General features: G+C 51.7%; 1 protein-coding gene across 2 annotated transcripts in view; it reads left to right on the top strand.

The window, feature by feature from the left end:
• The first annotated feature begins 581 nt into the window (after positions 1-581).
• STARD8 (StAR related lipid transfer domain containing 8) overlaps positions 582-7284 on the top strand; it is a 33379-nt gene continuing 26676 nt past the window's right edge. For both annotated transcript variants that reach the window (XM_061136351.1, XM_061136350.1), the window contains exon 1: positions 582-746. The gene's annotated coding sequence lies outside the window, so the exon portion shown is untranslated. The remainder of the gene's footprint in view (positions 747-7284) is intronic.

Raw genomic sequence — 7284 nt, 5'->3', positions numbered from 1 at the left:
TGCAGATACCCCAAGTTTTCCCTACATTTCTCTGCACAAATAGAGTTTGGACACGGGGCAGAGAGCTGGGAATCGTGGGGGAGCTGCAGAATGCTGAGGCCTGAACAAGGTGGGAATGGCAACTTCCTTCCCAAATACCTAATGTTCTTTTTGGTTGCCCCAACTAATCAGGGATCTCACCAAAGTTGTGTGTTCCGAACTCCCTGTAAGTTATCCCTAGCAAACAACTGAACCTTCCCGAGCACATGGTCTAAGTATTTAAATCCCCGACAGGAGTGCCAGACACAGAGCTCAATAGATATTAGTCTGCGCGCCAGCCACCCCGCTTCTTCACCCTTAGTTGCTGGCCCAGGGTTTGTACCTGCCCTCAATGCCCCCCCACCTCCGCTCCCCCTCAGCGGTGTGACCGGAGGTGGAGGCAGCTGCCCGGGGATTGGAACAACTTTATGGCAGAGCCCCACCCACCACAATTTGGGCCGCTTTCTGGGGAGCTCGGTGGGCCGGACTGCGCCCTCATTGGTTGAAGGTCCCGTAGGTGGGCGGGGCGTCCCCGCCGCCGGACTCGCCGCTGCTCCGTCCCCACCTGCGCCGAGAGTGGCTCCGGGTTGACAACAGCTAAGCGGCCGCAGCAGCTGCTCCTCTGGTTGGCACCGTTACCCGCGCCCGACCCCAGGCTCCGCGCGTGCCTCCCGCCCGCTGGCAGCTTCGTCGAGTCTCGAACCCAAAGCGACGGACGCGACCTTCAGGTGGGAGTTAGGGCAACGGCTGGAGGAGGTCGGGGCCGGCGAGGCGCCGGGAGCGCCAGGGGTCCCTCGCCTCGCCTCTCCAGCGCGCTCCGGCCCCGCTCTTAGCGGTTCGGCTGCGCAGCGTCCACCGGAGGCGCAAGAGGAACGAACCGAGCCACTTGCGTCCCCGGGATTTGAGGCCCGAGTCGCCGAAATTGGGGGACTCCCGGAGCCCGCCGGCCGCGATTCTCCCGAGAAAGCCCCGTGAGTCGGGTGGTGGAAGGCAGCTGTCCGCGCATTACCCCCGGGCCTGGTTGGAGCCCAGAGCCGCGGCTCTGGGGCTTCGGAGGCGGGCTGAAACTGAGCGGGGCTTGGGCTCTGTGGTCGAGTCATGCCGCTTTTCCTCTCCTGTTCTCCTTCCTCTTCTGTTGAGCGCATTTCCAGGAAGCCCCTGGTTGGGAGGCCTGGGCTTTCCCCTCAGGCCACTGCCTTCCCTTCCGAGAAACGCCCGATATTAAGACAGCGGTGGGGATCAAGCGAAATCTTTTGGATAAGTCGCGTCTTTCAGGGCTTCGTTACCCCATGAAGTCTAAGATGGTTTTGGATTAGAGAGCCTTTGAGCCTTTTAGTGGAAGTTTTGGGGATTTCCCCATTTAGATAGTATGAGGTTCTCTCCTCCATTTCTGTTCTCCCAAGACTTTTTAAAGTACTGAGTTACAACTCAGAAAACCAAAGTTCAGCCACTAGTTCATGTGACCTTAGGCGAGTCATGCTACTTCTGTGGGCCAGTGTTTTCAACTGCATCTTGGTTAGTGGGCTGGATTTCAGTATATAAGGGGCCAGTCTCTTCCACCCTGACATCTGGTGACTTGCTGCGTGGGCCCAGGCTCTTAAGCTGGCTGGTAAAGTGCTGTTTCTGAGATGCTTGGGGTGACAGGAGCTATGCAGATGGAGAACCTTGTCGTGATTATGCAGCTAAGCCAGCTGGAAAACTATTGGTGCTGGAAAAGGCAACCAAGACAGCAGCCAGACTGAAAGTGGAGAGTAGTGGGGCCAACCCTGAGCCCTGGGCCCCAGAGATTGGGCTGGAGGGCCCTGGCTTGTCGCCATCTCACTCAGAGCACCCATGTCGGGGGGCGCTGGAGGAGACAGTGATGAATCATACCAAGGGCTATTTTCAAACCCTGACTCCTACTGTGGATCTGTTCCTGCCCTCACTCTAGGGGTTGATGTCCCCACCCATCGTCTGTCTTACTGCTCTCTGAATTTTCCCTTCACTTTCATCCTCCTGGAATAAAAGACAATTCTTGTCTGGGGATGAGAGGAGGCAGCACAAGAGTGTAGGGAAGTAGAGGAGGTGGCATCTGCAGATGCTTTCTGAGTGGTTGATAGAGTGACCCAGAAGAGTGTGATGGGAATGATGATTTTGGGGAGTGGGGGACTCTCACCCGAAGGCTATAGCTACCATATTGCTAGACATTCTGGGCTGGTCCTCATTTTCAGGATTTGACCTTTGTCCAACTATGTTCTGGATTTGAGATTTGGAATTTCTGTTCCTTAAAAGCCAGAAAGTCCCCAAAGGAGGAGAGGATGGAGTCTATAATGGGGATGCTGTGGCAGATGTCAAGGTTCAGCAGGTGACAGGTTTAACAAAGGCAGGGTGTGCCTCTACCTTCTTGGGGAAGGTGAGCCATGGGGTCTCTCACTAGAAGGAGGAGTTGTCTCTGGCTTGAATAGATTAAAGATAACTTTTTTCTTGGGCTCCCAGTTTGGGTAGGATCCAGTGCCATGGCCTTTGGGAGGCTGTTATCAGATAAAGTAAAGAGGGGATGTGAAAGATGCAAGGGCTTTAGGATGGGATGTGTGAACTCCTCCACCCTGCAACTGTTAACAGAGGAGTTGAGCACAGGGCTTGGCACATAGTTGTTGGTGTCAAGTGTTTACTGCAGCTTTGTTCATCTGTGACTTGGGGCCTTGGTTTATGTGTGTGTATGAAGGGGGAACAGGTCCTAGTAAATTTGAGTCATTGGACAGGAGGCCCCAGTCTGGGCCCTTGTCACCAATCTGAAGTGCTGTGTGTGTTGAGCCTCCTCCTGCCCAGCCTTCCACTTTGGAACTTGCATGCCCCACTGTTGCTGTCCCTGTTTACCCTGACCTTGCTGGAACTGCAGAACTGGAGGTAAAGTTCCTCAGGACTCTAGCGTGGTGTCGGGCGAAGAACAGGGGATTGGGAGCAGGACACATGGAGGTTCTAATTCAGTCTCTGCTGTTCCATTCAATCTCTTAGATTCATGGTTTCTCCCTGCTTTTTCCACTTCAGTAGATTAACTGAGAAGATCCATGGCTAAGTGCTTGGTAAACTACCAAGTGCTATATAAATTATTAGTCATTAAGTTCTTGGTACTAGTTCTTGTGAAGGACACAAAGTGTAACCCCCACCTTCTGGAAATCTGCCATCTAGTAGATGGGAGTTAGTGGCATGGATGATACATGACACACCAAGTCTTTACCTTGGTGAGGGCTTTTAAAAATTATCATGAAGAATTTCGAACATACATAAAAGTAGAGATGATTGATGGAGTAAAGTCCCATTAGCCACACATGGCCAATCCTTCCCTATTTATACTTCACTCTCTTGTTATTTTGGCATGAATCTCAGACACCTTATCAATTTATAAATAGTCATATTACATATATATGTATGAATGATAGAGATTCAAATGATAGATACTGCACCACTATCTCACCTGAAAACAGTTCCTTAATATCATCAAATATTCTAGCAGTTCGTATTTCCCGTTGTTGAGAATGTTTTGCCCTGGGAAGACTGACCTGGGGAACAGTGAGTTTTGACCGATGGGAAGGTGACTGACAGAGGCAATGACATTTGAGCTGAACCTTGAAAGAGAGGCCTAGGAATGGTCTGAGTTGGAGGGATTATGGCGCCCTAGCCCCCTTGTTTTAAAGTGCCTGCCGCTGTCTCTGAGGCTTCAGCTCTGGGGCTCGGGCTCCCAAGGTTGACTTGTGGATGCTTCTTGTGGAAAGTATGTGCGTGCCTTAGTTCTGTAGGGGTAAATAAGAGTTCTGACTTTCTTGCTGGCCTCCCCAGTTCCAGGGCCACCCAGGAGCTTGAGGTCGGCAGGCCTGGGAGAATTCTTGGGAGGCTTCTCTCCTCCTGGCCTTCTCCTGCTGCTGGCCCCCAAGGCCAGTTCCAGTTCAGAGCAAAACAGGATGCATTCAGGATGAGCGTCTTTCCCAGCTTGTCATCTAATCACCATGACCCAGCTTGGAGCTTCCTCTCTCATTCATGATAAAAACCCTCACTGTCTCGCTTTTCCCTCCCACCCCAGTAAGGGTGTGCTGACTTCCTCCATATCCGGGCCAGCCCTCCTCCACCCCCTTGTGTAACTGAGGGAGAGTTTCCCTCATCCACGCCTTGCTACCCCAGAGCCTCCTGCTCTTGGGCTGTCCTTGGGAAAGGAGTGGCTCCTTTCCAACAAACCCAGGGTCCTGCCACTGCGTGGTTAATGATTGAGCCACGTAATAACCACCTTGGAAAGTCACCTCTAGGGATGGCCATTAACTAACTCTTTGTCTGCCCCAGGCCTTAAAGGGACCCCATTTTGAGCCCTTACCTTCCCCCAAGGGGACATTAATGAACATTCAGGCATGAGAACTTCTGGGGCCAATTAAGCTTCTGCCCCTGTGTTTTCACACGGGGAAACAGAAATAGTCATTCACATTGCTTGAAGGATACATACGCATCTTGGATGGTATTATAGAGACAGGCAGGGAGTTGAATTAATAGGAATTCAGATGGACAGTGGGGTTAGGGTTTTTTTGTTTTTTGTTTGTTTGTTTGTTTGTTTTTAGGCATCAGAGTCAGAGGGAGTAGGGGTGTTTCCAGGAGCAGTTGAATCCCTGATCTCAATTTGAAAGTCTAAAAGAGCAAGAAATGCCCACTCAAAGGGTTTGCCATTACTGGGGGTGGGGTGGGGCTGTGTGTGTCTGTTTTCAGTCCAGTTGTGGGTCCCTTCACACCAGACTGAAACATAAGACCTGAGGCCTCCATAGTGGAGGAGGAGGCATTCCTCAGAGAGCCTATATCTTGACAAGCAGTGGGAATTGGGAAGGATCAAGCTAGGACCCATGTCCAATATAGATAGCTCTAGACCAGGGGTTCCCAACCTTTAGGCCACAGATCGGGAGCATTCTGTGGCCTATTAGTAACCAGGCCACACAGCAGGAGGTGAGTGGTGGGTGAGCGAGCAAAGCTTCATCTGTCTTTACAGCTGCTCCCCATCACTCTCCCATCACCCCCAGATGGGCCTGTCTAGTTGCAGGAAAACAATCTCAGGGCTCTCACTGATTCTGTGTTATTGTGGGTCATATAATTATATCATTATATATCACAGTGTAATAATAATGGCAATATGGTACACAATAAATGTAATGAACTTGAATCATCCTGAAACCAACCCCAACCCCCCACCCATCTGTGGAAAAATTGTCTTCCACAAAACTGGTCCCTGGTGCCAAAAAGGTTGGGGACCACTGCTCTAGACCACAAGTTTTCTGCAGTTTCAGTGAGACAAGAAGGAACCAACATTTAGCAAACTCCATGGGCCTGCGATAGGGTCGGGAAACCTGGCTTCTGGTTGTGCCTCTCTCTAGCTACCTCTCCATGAGTGACTTCAGAAAAGACAATTTGCTTTCTCTGGGCCTAGCTTGGGTCCATGGCATAGACTTGGTGGTCTCCCAGGCTTCCTTCTAGGCATGAAACTATGCGTTCCCAGTCAAGAACATTTTCTTATCCACAAAGCAAAGGTGAACTGGTTTCAAATTGTGCTATGCCCAGTCACTAAATACTCTCAGCTGGCTGGTCAGTTTGGGTTGGCAGGGCCTTCAACTACCACAGCTTGGGTTTTCCTCGAGCATGGGCTTTTGTGCAGTTTGCTCTCTTGCCCCTCCTGATGTTTGCATCTGCCCCAGGTGGCCGCCCTCGACCCATTCAGCCACAAGTTAATGAGTGACCTGCTCCCCGCTGTGTAGTACCAGCCCACAGTGCTCCTGAGATCCCAGGTCTCTTGGGAACCGGCCAAGGGCCTAACCAGCTCTGGTCACCTTTATGCTTCTCCCGCCATACACTAGAAGTGGGAAGCAGACAGAGCTCAGGAAAGAAAGGCCTTTAGAGGGCACTGAGTCTAACTCTCCTTCAGTAGCTCGGGTTTTCCCCTCCAAGTATTCGAGCAGTTCCTGTCACCCATTTTCAATAAGCAGGAGCACAGTGTTTCAAGGCAATTGCTTACATCCATGGAATCTCCAAAGTTTTTTTTTTTTTTTCTGATGTTGAGCTGATCTCTGTCTCCCTATGGCTTGTATCCCTGGGTCCCAGCTCTGCCCCCTGGGACCACCTAGGCTGTATCTGTTCTCTCTGATCTATGGATGTCTGAGGACAGTACCTGAGTCCTTCTGTGTTTTCCCCAGGCCAAACAGCCTCAGATCCTCCAAATGTTCCTCAGGGGACCTGGGACCAGTCTACTTTCCAGCCTCATTACTGGCCTTCGCACATTCTACCATTTGTGGCTCTGGGGAGCCCCTCACTCACTTCCATTTATTTGTACCCTCAACTTTTCCAGACTTCTCCATTACTTTTTCATGGTGACTCCAGCAGGTCAATTCTGAACCTCAGGAGTCCTGGGTCCAAACACCTTATACAATTCTCTCTGATTTGTTGGTCATTCTGGTCCAGCCAGCTCCCATGACTGTGGTGCCCTGGGAGGGTAGAGCCTTCTTCTCGGTGTCCCCACAGCTGAGGGCAAGCCTGAGGAGAGGAGGTGCTCACTGGGATGGGCTGATTGCATTGTACTGTGTGGGGGCTGACCATATAGCCTGCTTTTCTGCCACTTACTTTTGTCTCTTGAGCTGGTGGGGGGTGTGGGAAAGGGATATTTTAAGGAGCATCAAAGCTGGAAATGAGTCTGAGCCATGCCCACAGTGGGGCCTAGAAGTGTGAATCAGATGGGGAGAAACGCCAGCTCAGCCACGCCTCTAGCAGTTGATGATGACAGTGACGAGTCCTACCATTTCTTTAAAGTTTCCAAGGGACTTTCAGTTCCATGATCCCATTCTGTTCTCAAAGCAATCCAGTCAGATAGACCATGTGATCCCTGCAGCAGGATCCTGGCTGATCCCCACCTGAGGCCCAGAGAGAGGAAGCGCTCAGTCTCCAGGGAGGGAGGATTTGGAACCCATGTCTTCTGACCCTCAGCCTTCCCTGTCTCCCCCAAACCACACCCGGCAGCCAAGGCAGCTGGGGCTGACTTGGCAGCTTCCCCACTGCAGAGGAACCTCTGCCCAGGCTGTAGTTCTGTTCCCATGGTAGAGGGAGGAACCTCTAGGGGAGGTGCCTGAGGATTTCCTGTCCTTTATCTGGGCTGGCCAAAGGCAGGCCTGTCTGAGGTGCGAGAGAGGCACTTGCAGCCAACTTTTCTGCTCCAGGCTGAAGTCAAGTCAGGCAGGCAGGGGCAGCAAGCTTGGGAAGCACCTTGCCCCAAAC

This window comes from Dama dama, chromosome X, assembly GCF_033118175.1.
Source record: "Dama dama isolate Ldn47 chromosome X, ASM3311817v1, whole genome shotgun sequence".
NCBI classification, from domain to species: Eukaryota; Metazoa; Chordata; class Mammalia; order Artiodactyla; family Cervidae; genus Dama; species Dama dama.
Note: the sequence above shows the minus strand (reverse complement) of the source record. Positions and strands in the feature narration are given on the sequence as shown.